This window comes from Lissotriton vulgaris, chromosome 4_1 (genome assembly GCF_964263255.1).
Source record: "Lissotriton vulgaris chromosome 4_1, aLisVul1.2, whole genome shotgun sequence".
NCBI classification, from domain to species: Eukaryota; Metazoa; Chordata; class Amphibia; order Caudata; family Salamandridae; genus Lissotriton; species Lissotriton vulgaris.
Window position 1 is genome coordinate 550,397,064 of NC_141691.1, and position 21,532 is coordinate 550,418,595.

A 21,532-nucleotide genomic window follows, 5' to 3' on the forward strand; every position below is an offset into this window, starting at 1 on the left:
AGCGTTTTTGGAGGTAGCTTCTCGGGATCCCCCCTCGCCGCCATTTTCCGTTTCTGTGCGACTACCAACTCTGCCGGCTGAATGAACCCCTATATCACAAGGGCAATCGGCACAGCTACAGATTGTTCCGTAGTGGCATGAATGCGCGAAGTTAATTGGGATGAGATGGGGGTCCGAGGGCCACTCGAGTGGGACGCGACTTCCAGAGAACGGGTCCCAAGCAGACTTCTTCCTACAGCTGGAATGTCCCGGCTTCATCGTTGGATGTTCTGCCACGACTCTGCATATGAGGGATGCGCTATGCATTGCCGCCCACTTGATTGTGTAAGAATTCAGGCGGTTTGATTTATAAGTGCATCTGTAGGAAGAAGTCTGCTCGGGAATTGTGCCCCGCCCCGCAGAGCGTGAGGTGTCGCTACCTGGGATACCTTTTGAGAGGGGGAAAGTGGATCCTACATATCGTGAGGTGATTCTTCCATCAATTTAAAGCCAGACCCACGTTTCTACAACTTCCCCTTCTGACTCGAGTCTTTTACATCTCGCTGTGAAGTAATCTGCCCGTTTCATCATCCACGCAACTCCCGGTGTGTGGATAGGGATATTGTCTATATGACTGAATATTGTGATATGAAGCGGCAGCCCTGAGTCTAGCTTTCTAGATACAATTTTGTGTATTCCTTGATGTATACTTCGAACCTATGGATATGTTTTGAAAAGTCACAGAAGAGACTATATGTAATTGTTTGCGCCCTGACGAAGGATTGGTGAATATCGGTCCTGTTCCGAAACGCGTGTCGGCGCTTTTCCTTTTTTCGTTTTGTTCTGTTTCACCTGTGTATGTTTATTTTTTATGGTGTACATTTTTGTAAATTGTTTGAACTTTCTGTATATATTGTTGATTGGTATGACTGAGGATGGCTTGTATGGGTGTGATTGGTGGTTACTATGAAGGTGTGAGAGGGTATGTGTCGCATATATTCTGATATGTAAATAGATTTTGTAAATTCATGTGTACCTTTACTACTGTTGGATCTACAAATGAAAGTTTCAGAAAATTTAATTAAATAGATATATGTTTTTCAAATAAATACTCTCTGTGTGGGACTACAATGATGTTTTTATGGATTAGAGTGTTTGCCATTTAATAGATCTAGTCTTAGGGGGGGGTCCTTTTGTTCTTGATTACCTAAAGGCTGTACTGACTATTTACCAGCCAGGATAGAAAGTATGGGTTTGTAGCCTGTGGTCCCAGAAGCTCTCCAAGACAAGTAAAGTGGCCCCCACAGTATACTGGAAAAGAAAGATGAGGTCACCTACTTAGTTGACCTAGTTACTCCAAGAAGCCCCCAGAGGGCACTCCATGTGAATGGCCTGAAAACGTTTGTTGACTGGACTGGCATGAGCTTGCTTATGGCCACTGATGAGGGACAGGAGGAACAGATTGACCCTCTCCCTTAACTCCTCTCTCAGGACACTGTTGATGGATCAGCTGAAGAAGTAGTCTGGGCAGACAGCCAGGCTGATCATCAACAAGCTGATTTCAGACAGGTTATCAGTCAATTTCCTGGTCTCTTTTCTCAGACACCCAGTAAAACCACCTGATGAACCCATGAAGTTGACATATGTGGCTGCCTGCCTGTAAAGAGCAAAATTTACAGACAGTCTGACCATGTCAAAGATTGCATCAGGACAGAGGTCCAAAAAATGCGGGAAATGGGAGGTCATTAAGCCTTCAGATAGTCCTGTTGTCCTTGTACTTTAACCTCACACCCGAGATAGTAAGAAAGTGAAAAGGTTGTGTATTGTCTATAGAGGCCTCAATGCCGTCAGAAATGTACTTGAGGCTCTGCAGAAGGCAGGCCTCACTATCATGGCCATAAAGTGCCAGATAGGGCAGAGCAAGGTTGTGTACTTGAGTCACCTTGTAGGTGGAGGCCACGTTCACCATTGGAGAGAAAAATTCAGAATACAATGGACAGGATTGCTCCCAGTACTCAGACTCAGCTCAGAACTTTTTTGGCCTGACTCGATACTACAGAAGATTTGTTAAGGGTTACGGATCCATAGTGGCATCCTTTAAGGATCTCAACTGCAAAAGAATGCTTAAGTAAGTTCAGTGGACATTTAGCTCTCAGAAGGCATTTGATGAACTGAAGCAAGCTTATGCAGAATCCTGGCTACTCCAAAACACTCATTGTCCAGACAGATGCTTCTGAGAAAAGGGATAGGTGCTGTATTGTCAGAGTTTAATGCAGAAGGCCAGGATCAACCAGTAGCTTTTCTACGTAGAAGGTTGACCCCCCAGGGAGTAGTGTTGGTCAGCTCTTGAGAGGGAGGCCTTTGCTGTGGTCTGAACCTTGATGAATTTGAGGCTATACCTGTTTGGCACTAACTTTATTGTTCAGACAGACCATAAGCCCCGCTTATAGCTTAAACAGATGTATTTATTTATTTCATTTGTATGGCGCAACAGCTACCCAGATGGTTTCCCGGCGCCTTGGATCGAGTCAATCAATACCAGGGCGAGTAGAACTATGAATCTTAGTTTTGGTCAAAGAGCCATGCCTTGATACTTTTTTGAAATGTTCTAAAGTTCGGTTCCAGTCGTAATTTTAGTGGGATTGAGTTCCATAGAGCTGGTGCCAAATATCCGAAGGAGCGCCGCCCATTCGTGCTCGTTTAAATCTCGGAACAACACATTTCGCCAAATGGGTTGATCTGAGATTACGGGTAGGAATGTATTTTTGGACCAGCTTGCAAAGGTGAAGGGTGAAAACCCCAAACTTTTGAGGTGGTCCACTTCCCTACAGGCGATGGACTTTTCAGTGAAACATAGACCTGGGAGTAACCATGTCAATGGCGTTATACTTTCCAGATATTTACACTTAGAAAATGAAGACTCAACTGGGCAAGGTTAGTCCTTATGTCTTTATATTTGGGGGGTTGCGTAGGACAGTAGGAACTGATTTTATGGCTACCCCCACCTTTTGCTTGGTGTCAGTGTATTTTGACTGTAGTCTGCTGGGTTCCTGCGAATCAGGACCCCAACAACTGTGCTTTCTCCCCTAAATTGGCTCTGGTAAGTATTTTGATTCATCCACGATTGGGTGCTGGTGTACCTTTATAAGTCACTAGTATATGATACTAAGGTACCCAGGACATAGGTACACCAGGGGTCTCACATGGGCTGCAGCATGTATTGTGCCACCCATGGGAGTCAACTTAAACTCTGACTACAGGCCTGCTATTGCAGCCTGTGTGAGATGGTGCTTGCACCTCTCATGATAGATATACATTTCCTTATATCTGAGGTCACTGGACTTAAAACCTATAAGTCACTCCTGTTGTAGATAGGGTGCTTGGTTACAAGTGTGAGGGTACCCCTGCCTGAGCAGGACATCCCTACAAACCCCAGAGTAGATTTCTCCAGGCTTTGTAATTGCCTTTAGCAATTTTAAGGTATATAGAGGACATCGTCATTACGAGATGTCTAACGATATAATGGCTGAACTGAACCTGGTCATGCTTAGTATCAAACATGTTGGAATCAAACCTCAACACCAATACGGCTGCTGGACATATGATACCATGTACTGGGGTACTCCTTGGGGGACTGGACACTTGACCTTTATCGAACTTCGCCTGGAACCGAGACTGCATCAAGCAAGACTCCTGGTCTCACTGTTCTTCAAGTCTGTGCTTCATCCAGGTTCTCCAGAAGGCTAGTAGGCATCAAGGACATTTGAAGTACTCTCCTTTGGAGAGAAGGAGTCACCCCCTGCATCTGCAGGCACCGCAACAAAGCTGACCATTCTGCTGCTCCTGTCGTTCTTTGGACTTCCCGAGGCCCAACAACACCAGTGGTGGTTCTGCAGCTACCTAGAGGCCTGACTTGTTTTCTCTGCAATTTTGAGGACAGTATCCCTTGTCAAAGCCACTGGGACCCAACCCCAGTGAACTGCATTGAATTGCCTTTGCCAAGGCTTTTTGGCTCTGCACGGCTCAGGGTCTTCCTCAGCATTGCCTAGTCCCCACCTAGCTGGGACAAGGTCACCATCTGGACTCTTGAACCTCCCGACATCGGTGGGCATTTTGCTTCTGTGCCTCCTGATCTCTCCTGAGTGTCATAGACTCTGTCTACTCTGCTTGCATGTTCTCTTCTTCAAGAAACCACTCTTGGATTCCACTGGACTCCTTCACAGGGATTTCCAGAAGCATCTTCTTCAAAGTCTTCCAATGCCTTCTATGGCAGGCTCCGACGACACATCACCCCATGCACCTGGCTTCCCTGGTGCAGGTAACCGGGTACCTGGGGCATCCACGGATGGCATGGCTCTCCAAACTCTGGTCTTCATTCCTCCCTAATATTTTCAGTGAGATCACAGATCATTTGTGATCTCTACTGGCGCACACTTTCACAATTTCATTCATATGTGCTTTCAGTCAAAATAGTTTTTCTGTTTCATTGACTGCTGTGAGATTGCTAGGGGTCATTTGATATTTGATGCTCCGTGTTCATAAAGCGGTACAAAAGGGGGTGGTAATGGACGGAGCATCTGAGTCAATCAAACACTCACACCCAGTCAAAAGATCTGGGTTTAATCCATCACCGTTCTTTAGCCCACTCTGCCACCCCAGTTCAGACATGGCTATATGCAAATCAGTCTGACCCTGTGCCTCATGTGAACAGTCCAGCCCGAACTGCCAATCCATGCCTTCCCTGGACCGGAAAAAAGCTTCCGAGGACTGGTTTCTGGCATTCCAGCCATCTTCAGCCCAGCTTGCTTGAATCCAGTGGCAAAGTGGGCAAGGGACTCACGTCTGAGCATACCCTGCCACACTTATGGTGGCCAAAAGCGGTACAAAAGGGGGTGGTAATGGACAAAGCATCTGAGTCAATCAAACACTCACACCCAGGCAAAAGATCTGGGTTTAATCCATCACCGTTCTTACGCCCACTCTGTGTTCATAAAGAGCATTATGCTTTTTTTCCATGGAATTTTTGTTTCCTGTGATTAGATTCTCTCTGTTTTGTTTTTTCCATGTTTCAAGAGAATTTTCTGAATATGTTAGGAAGTTTTTTACACGGCTTTTTGTTATGAGTTTGCCGTAGAGACGCCGCGCGTCTCAGGGGTAAGTGTTCTAATCCCTAAAGGATGAGCTTTCTCATATACATGCTTTTACATAGATTAATTATATTTATGTTGTTATTGTTTCAGTTCAGACCATTGTGTCAGATGATTATTTGACAACATATTCATCGTCACCATTGATCCATGTGAGTGCCAGAAGGCAGTTTTTTTTCATATCTTGGCACACAGTCACATTGGTGTTTTTTCACTGAGTCACATAAGCATGAATTATGATAGTTTGTCTTACGTTTTGTATGTCATGTGTAACACACACTTGTAATTTGATTATATCATGATTATACCTTGTTTCAGCCTACTGTCCCCGATGAAGGGCACAGCCCGAAATGCATTGGACGGATGAAATTATGTTGATGGACATGGAATTAATATGATGAATTTAAATTGATTCTGATGATTTATGAAGTAAATAATTCCATTGGAGTATATGAACTTTCGACTGGGTAGTCGATTATTTGAACATTAAGGAATCCTGGTTGTACCCAGGAAATTACTGAGAAGTACGCTTGGGGATGCTTTCATTGTTGTACTTGTGAGCACTACTTTCTTTACTACAAGGATTTTTGTAAGGACAGGAGATCGTAACCTACTTGTTTTTCACATTGTTTGGTTCTGTAGCTCATAGAGTCTTAATTTTATTGCCAGATTTTGGGACGCTTAGAGGAGCAATAAAAACTATGAATATGCATGAAAACTAATAGTGAATGAATCCTACATGCAATGTTATATTCACTTTGCTAATGATGCTGCCCTTACTTGGTCTTGGAGATTTAATGTGAAGTTTCATTCACTGAATGAGGTAGGTTTCAATATATATATTTATAAGTCTCTTTGAGTGACTTAATCCCAGACCTCCTCTCTCAGTGGCAAACTGATACAACAGAATGTTCTATGAAGCTTATAAACACACTAATAATACATGCTGAGAAGAGATTAGGGCAAGAAATGGAGAAGACCAAAGGCCTAGAAAAATCCTTGGAGAAATCTATGGAATCTGCTGAGGGCACTAAACTATTTGAGAAATTGAGAAAAGGCTGGATAAACATGAAAAAGAAGTACAAAACAAAAAGATTTGAAAATTCCAACATGATAAGATTGATTATCTCTTAGTAACATGACCTACCATTCCTATACTCTACATTCTACCCAAAGTACATAAGAGTTTGGAGAATCCACCGGGATGCCCGATGGTCAGGTCATCTGGCTCTCTTTTGGAAAACACATCACGATTTATAGACATTTTTCTTTTACCATTTGGAGAAACCCTTCCGTCATACATTTGTGTCCCAACAGACTTTCTCAAACGCATTGGAGGAATACCATGGAAGTAGGACTACATCATGGCTACTGTTGATGTGGTCTCCTTATATACATCTATCAACCATGAGGATGGCATTAAAGCGAGTGAATTTTTCTTAAGGTGCACTCATTTAACCTTCTTGAGCAAACACAAATGATTTCTGGGATGATTCACTTCTGGTTGCATAACAATGTGTTTATATTAGACAACAAGTTCTATAGACAAAAGAGAGGAACTGAGATGGGTACATCTTTTACACCATTGTATGCCAACCCGACCATGGGCTTTTGGGATGCTGAATATGTCTGGTATCAGAAGATCAAAGCCATAACTGACCAAGTGGTGCTATTGGTGCATTACGTAGATGATCTTTTTTTAATCTGGGAAGGGTCGGAGGAAGAATTGGCTCTCTTTCTAAAATCTCTCTAACTTTCTAGATACCCATATATATTTCAAAAAACAAAAAGTATTGTACCACCCTATATCGCAAGTCAACACCATGTATCAGTATTCTTGTAGCAAATAGCTGAGATTCTGCACCCAAGATCATCTTAGCATCACATACAGAAAATCTCCATCCTTAGGTGACATTTTATCACACAGCTATTTTGAGAAACCAAAACCACAAGAAAACACTGCTGGGGATTGGATGAGAACAAGTGGTTTCTACAAGTGCCACAAATGTAAGGCCTGCAAATATGGATGCAATCATCAGTAAGTGGTAACTCTCACAGAAGAAAAAAGAAAAATCACAGAAAGAATCTATTGCGAAACAACACATGTGGTCAACATCCTTGAATGTCAGTGCAGACAGAATACATTGGTAGTACCATCGACAAATTCAACTGAGAATCCTCCAACACATAAGAGCGACGAACATCAAAGACTTCACGTATGTCATGGTGAACCCTATTTGGAGGGATAATGAGGGACATCTAAATAAGATATCTTTTTATGCTATTGAACATATGCCCTGGAAGATCAAAGGAGGTGATCATGAACTTTTACTAAGAAAAACATAGTCTAAATGGATCATTACGATTGGAACAGAAATACCATGGGGACTCAAAATGTACGCAGAATTGGTGCTGGTGGTTTTGGTGGTGGTGGCAGTATTGGTATTGGTGGTGGTGGTATTGGTGGTGGCGGTGTGCTGGTAATGGTGGTAGTGCTGCTATTGGTGGCATTGGTGGTGGTGGTATAGGTGGTAGTATTGGTATTGGTGGTGCTACTGGTATTGGTGGTGGTGGTATTGCTAATGGTGGTGGTGGTACTGGCATTGGTGGTATTGGTGGTGGTATTGGTGTTGGAGGTATTGGTGGTGGTATTAGTTGTGGTATTAGTGATATTGGTGGTGGTATTGGTGGTGGTGCTATTGTTGGTAGTATTGGTGGTGCTGGTGGTATTGGTGGGGGTGTTATTGGTGGTGTTATTGGTGGTGGTGGTATTGGTGGAGGTGGTATTGGTATTGGTGGCGGTGATACAGGTTTTGGTGGTGGTATTGGTCATGGTATTGGTGATATTGATGGTGGTGGTGGTATTAGTGGTATTTTTTTTTTTTACTTATTCAATCTTTATTTCGGCCAATTTGACCATCAAAGATATGCAAAATACACGTGAGAAACAATGTAAAACCATCGTAAAATAAGCAGCAGCACATATTATACAGTATAAAATCATTCCACCCATGAAATAAATACTACTAGAGTGGGAACAGATAAAAGACCATACATTTAAAATTCTTAATCTTAAAATTAGGTGGGGGACTGCGACTTTAAAATACGGGTGCGAGTATGCCAGACATTTGTGAGAAATTTAGCTAGTGCAAAGACCGTTGGTCCCGAGACGTCAGTTTTAAAAATTCTATACATCGGGAGGTACTCCCTGCAGCCAAAGTTTCTGATGAGTGGTAGGAGCCAATATTTCCTGGCGGCCTTGTAAGTTGGACAAAACAGGACCACATGTAAATCGCTTTCCTCAGCACAGGTACATGCCGGGCATTGCTTGGTAGAGGGCGGTGTTGACCAGGAGCTAGTATAAGACCGCAGAGGCAGTGTGCCATATCTCCATTGGAGAAATAGCTTCCTGGCCAGCATGGGAGTCATACCATCCAGAACCCTCTCCAGCCTGTATGAGTCCTTGCTTTGTGTAAATACAGATGTTAATGACCCCTCACCCTGGCAATCTGAGACCGTAGCTAGTTTCTACTCATGATAAACATTGGCCAAGACTCTTCATGGGATCCTTAGTGAAGCATTAGCTGGATCGGACCATAGGTCGGGGAGCCCTAGTCTCACACAGGACTTTTTTATATATTTTATCCAGGGGATCTGTAGGGCTTTGGGGTGGGTTAGAAACTCCCTCAGTTCTGCCCTGTGGGTGACAAGTTCTTCACTACTCCATAACCTTCGCCAGAAGGCTATGGGTCTGAGACCCAGTTCATCTGCTATTGGTCTCAATCCCAGGTCCATCCTCAGGGGGTATTGGTGGGGGTGGTTGTTTTGGTGGGGGTGGTAGTATTGGTGGTAGTGATTGTATTGGTGGTGGTATTGGTTTTGGTGGTGGTATTGATATTGGTGGTAGTGGTATTGGTAGTGGTATTGGTGTTGGTGATATGAATGGTAGTGCTGATATTGGTGGTGGTAGTAGTAGTATTGGAGGTGGTATGGGTGATATTAGTGATGTTATTGGTGGTGGTATTGGTGATGGTGGTATTGGTGGTGGTATTAGTGGTGGGGTTGGTGGTGGGATTCGTGGTATTGGTGTTTCTATTGTTATCTGTGGTGGTAGTATTGGTGGTGCTGGTGGTATTGTTGGTGGTGGTATTGGTGGTGGTGGTGTTATTAGTGATGACGTTCGTGTTGGTATTGGTGATGGTGTTGGTGGAGGTGGTATTGGTGGTGATGTTGGTATTAGTGGTGGTGGTAGTATTGGTGGTGATGGTATTTGTGGTGTTATTTGGGTGGTGCTTTTGGTGGTGGTATTGGTAGTATTGGGGGTATTGGTGGTGGTGTTGGAGTTGGTGGTGGTGGTATTTGTGGTGGTGGTCTTGGTTGTGGTGGTGGTATTGGTCGTGGTATTGGTAGTGGTGGTATTTTTTATTGGTGGCGGTGGTATTGGTGGTGGTGGTATTTGTGGTGGTGGTGGTATTGGTGGTGGTGTTAGTGATGGTATTAGTGGTGGTGGGATTTGTGGTGGTATTGGTGGTGGTGGTTGTGGTATTGGTGGTGGTGATGGTGTTGGTGGTGGTGGTGGTATTAGTTGTAGTGGTGGTATTGATGGTGGTATTGCTGGTGGCAGTGATATTAGTTGTGATATTGATGGTGGTATTGGTGATGTTATTGGTGGGGGTATTGGTATTGGTAGTGGTGGTATTGGTGGTGATGCTGGTATTGGTGGTATTGGTATTGGTAGGGGTCTTATTGGTGGTGGTGATGGTGGTATTGGTAAGCGTTGTGTTATTGGTGGTGGCGGTGTTATTGGTATTGCTGGTGGAATTGGTGGTATTAGTGGTGGTGGTGGTATTGGTGGTGGTGGTATTGGTGGTGACATTGGTGGTATTGGTGGTGGTGGTTTTGGTGGTTTGGGTGGTGGTGGTAATGGTATTGGTGGTGTGGTAATGGTGATGGTATTGGTGGTGGAATTCGTGGTGGTATAGGTGGTGGTGGTATTGGTGGTGGTGGTGCTATTGGTGGTAGTATTGGTATTGTGGTGGTTGTATTGGTGGTGGTGGTATTGGTGGTGGTGGTGATATTGGTGGTAGTATTATTGGTGGTGGTGATGGTATTGGTGGTGGTGATGGTGTTAGTGGTGGTATTGGTGGCGATGGTTTTGGTGGTGGTTGTATTGGTGGTGGTATTGCTGGTGGCACTGGTGGTGGTGGTATTGGTGATGCTGGTATTAGTGGTGGTATTGGCGATGATATTGGTGGTGGTGGTATTGCTGGGGGTGGTATTGTTGGTGGTGTTGGTGATATTGCTGGTGGTATTGGTGGTCGTGGTGGTGGTGGTATTGGTGGTGGTGGTATTGATGGTGGAATTGGTGATGGTGTTGGTGGTGGTGGTATATTGGTGGTATTAGTGGTGGTGGGACTGATGGAATTGGTAGTATTGGTGGTGGTGGTGGTGGTATTGGTGGTGTTATTGGTGGTGGTGGTATTGATATTGGTGGTGGTGGTATCAGTGGTATTGGTGGTGGTGGTGGTATTGGTGTATTGGTGATGGTGGTTTTGTTGTTTGTATTATTGGTGGTGGTGGCATTGGTTGTGTTATTAGTGGTGGTGGTATGGGTAGTAGTATTGGCGGTGGTGGTGATATTTGTGGTGGTATTTGTGGTGGTATTCGTTGTGGTGGTATTGGTGATGTTATTGGTGGTGGTATTGGTATTGAAGGTGGCAGTATTGGTGGTGATAGTACTGGTAGTGATGTCCCTAATGGCAGTATTGGTGGTGGTGGTATTGGAGTGGCGGTGGTATTGGTGGGGATGGTGGTGGTATTGGTGGTGGTTGTGATATTGGTGGTGGTGGTGGTATTGGTAATGGTGGTAGTGGTATTGGTGATGGTATTGGTGGTATTGGTGGTGGTGGTATTTGTGGTATTGGTGGTGTTGGCAATGATGGTATTGGTGGTGGTGGTATTAGTGGTGGTGGAATTGGTGGTGGTGGTAATGGATTGGTGATGGTATTGTGGTGATTTTGGCAGTGGCTGTGATATTTGTTGTGGTATTTGTGGTGGTATTAGTGTTGGTGGTATTGTTGATGTTATTGGTTGTGGTACTGGTATTGGTGGTATTGGTGGTGGTGTATTGGTATTGGTGGTGGTGGTATTGATGGTGGTGGCATTGATGGTGTTATTGGTATTGGTGGTAGTGGTATTGGTTTGATGATGGTATTGGCGGTGGTATTTGTGGTGGTGGAATTGGTGGTGGTTGTGGTATTGGTGGTGGTAGTGGTTAGTATTGGTGGTGGTGTTATTGGTGATGGTATTCGTGGTGGTATTGGTGGCAGTGGTATTGGTGGTTGTGGTGGTATTGGTGGATGTAATAGTATTAGTGGTGGTCTTATAGGCAGCGGTCTTATTGGTGGTGGCGGTATTGGTGGTGGTGGTATCAGTGGTATTGGTAGTGTTGGTGGTGGTATTGGTAGTGGTGGTATTGTTGGTTGTAGTATTGGTGGTGATGGCATTGGTGTTGGTGGTGGTTTTGGTGATGGTATTTGTGGTGGTGCTATTGTGGTGGTGGTATTGGTGGTGGTATTGTTGGTGGTGTTGGTGATATTGGTGGTGATGGTATTGGTGGGGTATTGGTGGTGGTATTGGTGTTGGTTTTGGTGGTGATGGTATTGTGGTGGTGGTATTGGTGTTGATGGTATTGTTGGTGGTGTTGGTGATATTGTTGGTGGTGTTGGTGATGTTTGTATTGGTGGTGGTATTGGGATCGGTCGTGGTGGTATTGGATTGGTGGTGATATTGGCGGTGGTATTTGTGGTGGTGGATTGGTGGTGGTTGTGGTATTGGTGGTGATATTGACTGTGGTACTGGTGGCGGTATTGGTATTGGTGGTGGTATTGGTGGTGATGGTATTGGTGATATTGGTGGTGGTATTGACAGTATTTGTGGTGGTATTGGTGGTGGTGGTTGTATTTGTGGTGATGGTGTTAGTGGCGGTGGTATTGGTGGTGGTATTGGTATGGGTGATGGCGATATGGGTATTGGTGGTGGTTGTATTGGTGGTGGTGGTGATGGTAGTGGTGGTATTGGTGCTGGTGGAATTGATGGTGGTGGTTTTTGGTGGTGGTGGGTGTATTAATGGCGGTATTGGTGGTGATATTGGTGGTGGTATTGTAGTAGTGATATTGGTGGTGGTATTGGTGGCGGCATTGGTGGTGGTGGTATTAGTGGTGGTGGGTGGTATTGTTGGTTGTGGCAGTATTGGTGGTGGTGGTGGTGTTGGTGGTATTGGTCATAGTATTGGTGGTATTGATGGTCGTATTGGTGGTGATGGTATTAGTGTTGGTATTGGTGATGGTTGTTTTTTAGTGGTGGTATTGGTATTGGTGGTGGTGGTAGTGGTGGTAATGGTGGTGGTGGTATTGGTGGTGGTGGTATTGGTGGTAGTAGTATCAGTGGTATTGGTGGTGGTGTTGGTAGTGATGGTATTGGCGGTGGTGGTGGTATTGGTGGTGGTGGTCTTGGTATTGGTGGTGGTTTTATTGGTATTGGTGGTGGTATTGGTGATTGTGGTATTGGCTGTGGTATTGGTGATGGTGGTCTTGGCTGTGGAATTGGTATTGGTGGTGTGGTATTGGATTGGTGGAGGTGGTATTGGTGCTGGTGGTGATATTGGTGGTCATGGTGGTGGTGGTGGTTTTCGTGGTAGTATTGGTGGTGGTGTTTGTGGTGGTGGTATTGGTGGTGATGGTATTGGAGGTAATGGCATTGGTTGAGGTGGTGCTGTCATTGGTGGTGTTGGTGTAGGTGGTATTGGTGGTTGTGGTATTGGTGATATTGGTGGTGGTGGAGTTGGTGGTATTGGTGGTGGTGGTGGTGTTGGTGATATTGGTGGTAGTATTGGTGGTGGTGGTGGCATTGGTGATGTTGTCGTTGATAAAGCAGGCTTTTGAAAACAACCCGTTGGGTGGATTTAGTGCAGATGACATGTAACACAGATGTGCCGTTGTCAGCTTTAGCCCATTTGCACACGATTATGTGCTACCTGGAATTCACATGACTTAATTTGATAATCATTTCTAAATCTATTTTACTTGGGGGTTGAAACAGACAGGAGATAATGCCGGGTTAAAGTGATTGAAAGCGGGCACCTGTGTTATGGGGATGGCTGTGCTGCTTTAAGAAACACAAACGGTTTCAGCTGAAGCAGTGCATGTCCAGCCTTCAGTAAGAGAAACTCAATAAAGTAAACAGGTCCAGTGTAACAACCGAAGTAAAGGTGCCAGTAGCCATGGGAGGCTACAAATGAAGACAAGGCCATACCAAGGAGGGATTAACAAGCCTGTTAACAAATCCAAAGGTAGCATTTACGAAAGACAATGACACAAGCCAATGAGAAATATGGGCAGAGTGGGTGTGGCTTCTCTCCCATACTATACTACAGCAGTCTCGCAGAGTGAAGAGCTAGGCACGACCTAATAACCGCTGCAGCTCATTGTTACAACTGGGTGCCTACTAATAATACTCCCAGCTGCAGGTACGTGTACAGCAGCAGAAATATGTATGATTTGCTGTGATTGATCCTTAGATCAGAAATGCAATAAAAGCTAATCAAATCAGTCGAAGTTGGGGAAGAATTCTTTTGTCATGTCTCAGACATATAATAACATGTCATCCGCGTATAAGGAGATGGCATGCACCATTTCCGCTAGTGGTATGCCCTAGGAGAGCTCTGTTGGAAATGCGCCATTTGTTAACTCCAGTCTTCTAAACATTCTGGTTGGCTCAGCCAATGTCAGCATTCCATACAAGGAACTAATGACAACTACTGCATGGTTAAGAGAGTAGGAAAAGTAAGACTCTAGCTCCCATCCCATTCTATAAAAAAACTCCAGAAATCTTAAGGAGAAATGCAATGTTCTGCATTTTGTTTTGAGTACTCTATATATCCTTCTTTTTTTCCTCCTTAAATTCCAAGAGAGAGAGAGAGAGAGAGAGAGAGAGAGACGCAGTGAGAGCGTGTGTTTGTGTGTGTGTGTTGTGTGTGTGCGCAAGCACGCTTGTGCTCCTGTCATGCATAAACATGGAATGATGGCATTGAAATTTTGGGTAAGTGGTATGGCATGAGGCGAGTGACTGTTGGAGCATTATTGCGCTCTGCTTTATCGTGCATAGTGAAATGAAGTGCTCGCTGGTCCACATCTCTGTCTCAGTGCATCATTTACTGGTGACAAGGAGGGTATTGCAACCCGTACTGCACTGTGCTGCCTGTCACTATTCTGTGGTGGTAAGCCTCTCTTACCGATCATCAGGATCTACTGATGGTTCACCTTGTCATTACTGCCTTCCTATCGGCACTGCTGTATATGCTGCAGAGATGGACTACGCTCATGTGCAGACCTTCAATGCGTCGGAGTCACAAGGTCTCACATCCACCTCTGCAATGTACACACCCATTAGATCTGCCTGTTATGTCCTGGTGATGTTTATTTTCTTTTGATGCTATATTGGCGGTTTCTGCTTATGTATGCTGAATTGAATGCACACATAAACCATATAATTTTTACTTTATTATAGTTTGACAAAGCATCAAATATTCATTTATGTGTATTCATGTGATTTATAACTTGTGATAGAATTTAGTGAATATGCAACTGAATGTATATGCTAACTCTTGCATTTTACATCTTCAAATAATCAGAAAGGGGTATTTAAGCCTGGTATTGACATGCATTAGGTAAAGAGGCACCTTAAGCTTCCTGGGAACTTTGTAAAAGCTGTACCGCAAATATCTCTTGCGAAGGCCATTGACTACTTGAAGCCAGGAGGTCTTTATCAACTGATACAGAGAACGATCTTCTCCAAGTACAGAAGCTAAGAAACAACAATTCAGTTGTTAAACTTTGGTATGCAGGCTGGAGGCGACCTAAGAAATACAGAAAGGAACTTTTGGTGCTACGGAAGCGCAGCTAGATGTTAGAAGAGATGGGTTGGTTATCAAAGACTAATTTCATCTTCTGATGTAATGAGTTATTGAAATAACATCACAAAGTTGCAATTCATTGTAATATTTTGTTCATTAATCACTTTCATCGCTACGGTCGTGTTTATTTTTATAGTTACATGTATACAGATAATCTATACTAGATTAGGACATTAACTTTATTAAAGACTTTAAAATATATAGGGGCATGTTAGCAAGAAGCTCGTTAAAATTATCGCTGTTTTAGTGGCAGGAAACTGCCGCTAGAACGGCGATAATGGGCTTGCTAATATGCGTTATAGAATTCCAATAGAACCCAGGTTAGATGTCCTGCACATCTAACCTGGGCTTCTATTGGACTCACATATTGCTGATGCATACATAAACATGTGCTGAGAACCAAAAGTAGAAATTCTGGAGGCATGTGTAAAGATGCAGAATCAAACAAAGGCCCTTGTGACCATTGTGTAGCGAATACCCACCTGACATTTTTTTAGAAATTGTCTGGCAAAAGGCTAGTAATGCCGCAAATGTGGAAACTTGTCACTTTTTAAAAGAGGGCCGGAAATAGGCTAAAGAGAGTTTATACAGTCCATGACAAAGAAGAGGATGAATTTTACATTGAAGAGGACATATTGTTACTGGTAGCAATCCTTTGCAAAAATTCTGAGCAGGGCTAAACAAGGAGTAACATATAAATCTAAAAATCCACTAAAGTCACGTGGAGGTACTCGTGGACACTGGGTCAAGGATCATCTCTACACAAATTTACAAAAATCTACCTTTGAGAGAACAACTACATTTCATAATGTAGGTGCTCATGGGGGCAAAAAATAAAAAGAGATGTTTTCAGAGTATAATTGTGCTTCGAAGGCAGATATACCTTGGCCAATGTGTAAGTGGATGAATATTCTTTGTTGGAATAAACAGAACCTTATAATGCTAATCAATGCATGCAAGACACTTCACACATTCAGCCTTATTGAAGAAAATCTATGACTACAACTGGGTATTTAGAAATGAATTGGGTAATCTCAAGGGATTCCACCATTGCATAATTCTGGAAAACAAGTGCAGCCTTGAAACCGAAAGTGTGCTACATATCTCTGTCAGCATGGAAGAAACTAAAGAAAGTTTTAGGTAATGGCAGAAGATGGGCACATTTAAACCAGACAATATATTCCAATGGTTGTCACACGTTGTTGTGACAAAGAAGAAAACAGTTTAGATAATAGCTGAGACAGGTTATTTAAGTTAAATGTCAAATTGTGGTGGATTGCCATCCACTGCCATCATTCATGAGATGGTAGCTACATTGGGTAAAGCCACTGTTTCTACCACCGTCAAGTTCACTGCTGGCTGGCACCTAATTTGACTCCATAAGGACTCAAGGAGCCTAACGGCATTGATTGGCCATATGGGGTGTACCACATTTATTGCATGCCCATTGGCTTGAAATCTACTTCAGTTGTGTTCCAAAAGATTATGAATTAACTCTTTAATGTGATGGAAGAAGCACGTCCTCCAAGATGATAATCTATACATCAGATGAAAGGAAACACATCATCAAGTTAAACCAAGTAATGAAGAGGGCACAAAACAGTAGCTTGACCCTCAAGATGGAAAAGTGCAGGTCCAGGCAAACCAGTGTGGAGTATATTGGCCATAGGAGCAGTGCACATAATATCGACCCCACCCCTTCTTTGGTACCTCTCAACAGAAAAGTGCCTCAACCAAGTAATAAGGAAGCACTGTCATCATTTTTAAGATTGTGTCAATATAATCTAGATTTATAACGCACTATGCTGAAAAAGCGGAGCCAATGAGGAAACTAAGGAAACAGAATGCAGACTTTGTACGGGGGAAATAATTGCAGTGACGGTATTGATGAATTACAAAACAAACTGCAAGGGTCACCATCTTGAAAATCCTTGATGACATTTTAAAATCCTTGGTGACTGTAGATGGAAGTCAGATAATGCATGAAGGCTTGGGGCTGTCTTGAGTCAAGTGGCACAGAGTAACAGAAGGATGATAGCCTTTGCATCACATAAACTCAGGGAAGCCGAAAGATAGAGCATGAACTCATAGTGTGTGCGTGGGCTGTACCAAATTTGAGAATTGTGTTGTTGGAGTAACTGTCCCATATCCGTACCAACTAGAATCCATTGAGAACTTTATAGAGAAGGGTGGTTCGGAGTAGGTGTCCCCTTGCATAGCTAAACTGGCATGCAAGTTGCATTGATATATGTTCTCTGTGGAATACATTAGTTGGAAAACAAATGTTACTGCTGACTTTCGGTCACGTGTGCTGTGAGAAGACCCTGAGGTTAATGTTGTGAGGATGATGAGGATGGGATAGTGCTGTGCTTGTCTGTTGAAACCAGTGTTGAGCCAGATGTCATCTTGTGTGAATGGATGAACGCCAGGGTTGCAATATTTTGCAGTGCATTGTAAAACGATGGCCTAAGCATAGAGGGCTAGAAATGAACTTTTGACAATTTTGGAAAGAAACATAAGAGCTAACAAGGTTAATGATTTAGTCATAATGTAATATATGATAATAATGGTACCTTAATTGATCCCAATGAATTAGAGTCTCATTTTCTTACTCTTGTTCACGAAGGGCTCGTATGCATGACTGGCAGGAAGAAGAAACTCACAAATAGCTATTGTTGGCCAGCTGTGGAACAAAATGTTGAAATATGTGTGTGTGTGCATGGGTGTGTGCGTGTGTGTTTTGTGTTTGAATGCCAGGTGTGCAGAAATTCTGATAGGACGCTCAGGGTTTCCATTCGTCAAATTTGCATATTCAGTTAGCTGAGGAGTCATCCCTAAATCTACACATCAACCTCATAGGACCAAGAATTAGCACCACTTTATGTGAGCTATGCCACGATATTGCTAGATTATTAAGGTTCGAATTGGAGTTTCTAGAAAAACCATTGGCAAAAAAAGTGTAGACTTCCGAGCACACATTTTTCACAATGGAAATGTTCTCAAAGGATTTGGTCAGTGACCATGGGGCTCAGTTTTATGTCACCTGAAGTCTCTGGCTTTTTGAGGGGGAATGGTGTAGAATCATTGTGGAACCCTTGTACCATGCCCATCAAGTAATGTGCAAGGAGAACACACCACCACATTAATAAAATACAGTTAGCTTTAAGGGGTGTCTACCCTTCAAACAATTTCAAATATGCTTGTGAGCATATCACCAACCTCCACCCCATACCCAATGTTTTGATGGGCATACCCCCTTTGAGCTTATTCGGACTAGAATAGCTGCTACCGAGCTGCATCCTCCTTGGTCCAAAGTGGGAAACACAGTGAGTGATTCAGGACACTGGGCAGGACGAGGACAGCAGTATGCGTGAAACTGTGTCCAACAAACAGAGACTGATGAGAAGGCATTATAATAAGAGAACGGTGGTTGCCTTTTGTATGGCGACTGCTAGTTATTTTGTCTGGATTAGACTGCCACCTATCAATAACTGGTCTACCAAGTTTTACAGTCTCCTTCGCGTTGTGAAAACAACTGGTTCCACATCACCTTTTGGAAACTGGTCAATGGGGGAATGAGGCACATGTTTTATGCGTGCCAGCATCCGCCATGAGCCCCTGACTAGGGATGAATGTGCTGTGGATGTGCATGCAGGCGAATGTATTGCCGATACCTCAAAGCCCAAGATGACCAATAGCATGTCTGCCAAGGACCAGGTTAGTGATCAAATAAATCAAGATCGTGAAATATCTGTAGCAAGCCAAGTGTTAGCAGGAATTTTTGTGGCATGAACCATGGCAGGGTAGAGGGCTGCAATTCAAGCATAAAGTTTTACTGACCAAATTCGAAGTTTGGTTGATGGTTGGAAATTTCTCCAAAAAGGGGAGATGACATAATGTCCTGCATTTTGAATTGTGTGCTGAATATACCTCTCTTCCCTTCCCTGCACCCCTTCCATTCCTTGTGCGTGTGTTGTGTAGTCCAGTCACGTGCTGTTTTGGAACGTCAGCATGGTACGTTCAGGGGAATGGGGAAGGTGGGAGGAGGGTAACCATTAGAGAATGGTAATGTTCTCAGGTACTGTGCATGGTTAAATAAAATGGCTCCTGTTCCTCGCCTATGTCTCGGTGCATTACAACAAATGACAAAGGAAAGTATGAGGTTGAGGGCAGCACATTGATTAAAGCAAATGGACTGCCCCAGAGATCATAGCCGTGGTTGCACATACGTTTGTATGTAGCTCAGAAAATTCCAGTGTTCTACCATGTATGATTTCGGTATAAACATGGCTCTGTCCCATGATAAGAAGTATGGGGCCAGACTTCAGTAGGACAACCGATAGTCAGTCTTCTCAACGCACGACACACTTTTAATATGTTCCCAGAAGCAAACACCTCTGCCCAACCATCAACAAGTTACATGATTATTATCATGCCTCGGCCTTTCATGTGGTACCTCAAAATAGAAATGAATTAATGAAACCTTAGAAATGTAGTCACTGCTTCTTTTATAGACCCAAATTAGTCACCCAATTCTAACATGAACCAAAAATACTTTACTTTATATTGCACATAATCTACCGTTTTAGAAGTTAATTTCCCATGATAAAAATAGCATTAGTTTTACACGTATGTAAGACTTTGCAGGGAAACTCGTAACAAAGCATTAGTGAAATAATAAAAAAATCTGGTGGAGAAAATACCAGAATATCCTAAAAAAGAAAACAATTATTGTAATGCTAATCAAAATAGAAAAAGACAAGTGAAAAGAATGATTAATGCTTCAGGTGAAAGTTTGGGATACCAGAGCCCAGCTTCCTTCTGCGCTGCAAGGGAATGGATATACGCGTGCAGAGTTGCCCTACTGAAGAAAGTTGAGAAAGCACTTGAACATGAGTTAAGAAGTCCCAGTTGCCCCCTCCAGCTTTCTACTTTTTAAAGTAATTGCACCAATAAACCCATTTAATAAAGAACACAAAAATAATTATTTCTCTGTGTATAAAGCCCACAGCTCGTGCAAATTCAGATATAATACAGCTCAAGAAGAAGGGGCAAACAAGAAATTAATTGAATGCCACCCAAGACTGCATCACTATTAAAATGAAACAACTAAGTAGTAACTTACCAATTGAAACTGCAACGAAGAACAAGTATGCTGGCTGTCTTCGATAATTGTTCAAACGTCTTATGGTCGCTGTGTATTCTTCTTACTGGGACTTCTGCAAGGTTTCTCCATTAGCTACAACATCCTTTGCTTTGAAGGAAGTTCAATAGTTTCTGAAATAATGTGCACTTCATCTCAAGTCGAGCAGCAGCGGTTGCAGACACCGTGCATCCCTGACCTCAGCAGGAAGAGGTATGAATGAGTGGTGCTTCAGCAGAAGCAGCACTGATGCGACGACTGAGGTTGCACAAGAGGGACCACAGAGTCAGCCACTGAGCTCTACCATGCTTTGGAGTGAGCGCCGGGGTAAGCCAGTGAAATACCAGTACTTCTGCTGTCTTGCCATCGATTCATGGTTCCACAGGAATAAGCATAGGTGCCCTCAGTCACGGAGAAAAAAAAACACAACGGAGAAAAAGAAGAGCATAAGAAAAGTACATAAAGCACCAGCAATGTGAACAGAATGACAAGACGGGCCAGAATTTGCACCATAGAAACCCCCATGTAGTTCAAAGCACGTAGGCTGAAGTAAAAAGGAAACAACTACATTGTGACCGAAAAGCAGAACCGAAGTGAAAGGACACCAGGGCCGTCACTTGTGAGAAAATCTGAATGAAAAATAGCTCAAGTAAAAGAAGAGGGAAGTGCAACAGATTGAGTATGTGGCAATAGAGACACCGAGGTGTGTTTGCCTCACAGGCTCTCTCATCCTCACTGCTGAGACCCTTTAGGTTCGCTTCCGAGGCCCAGTTGAGCCTTCATCCTTTCTACAGATGGTTTGGTGGCGGAGCGTTCTATGTGACCGCTGTCGAAACCTGTACCTCTACTTGTTTGACTCGTCCTGCGACCATCTCACCTTCACAAAGAATGAAAAACTTGACTGTTTGTCTGTTGATACCTCTCTGTGTGCATGCTGCGAGGTCCCGCACACCTCGGGATATTAGAGCAAACTACACAGTTGAATTGAATGACTTCTGATTAAAAGGAATTGTCTCTTAGAACGAGATGACAAACATTGAACATGTTAATGGATGCACAAACAGTGATGGCCTGTTATTGGTACGCTCTCACCACCTATATTTATGGTGACCAACTGACATGGGTGCAAATTCAGGACAGTGAGTGTAAAAATTCAGGACAAAGGGTCAAAATTCAGGATGAAAATTCGGGACAAAAGGTACGTTTTGCATACACATCAGAGCAAGTCGCACAATAGTGCATAAGTAAATAGACAACCAACACAAGCACAAGTCAAAATAAGTTTCTTTT

The 21,532-nt window shown here is 43.4% G+C and overlaps 1 protein-coding gene across 2 annotated transcripts in view; it reads right to left on the minus strand.

Annotated features, from left to right (window-relative positions):
• The window catches only part of LOC147722237 (C-C chemokine receptor type 5-like), a 103,663-nt gene extending 82,831 nt beyond the window's left edge, over nt 1-20,832 (minus strand). Inside the window, exon 1 of one of the 2 annotated variants that reach the window (XM_086964688.1) lies at nt 20,225-20,832. The gene's annotated coding sequence lies outside the window, so the exon portion shown is untranslated. Of the gene's footprint in view, nt 1-17,672; nt 17,771-20,224 lie in introns of those variants that run through there. The other variant, XM_086964689.1, reaches the window with a different exon arrangement.
• Nucleotides 20,833-21,532: the final 700 nt, after the last annotated feature.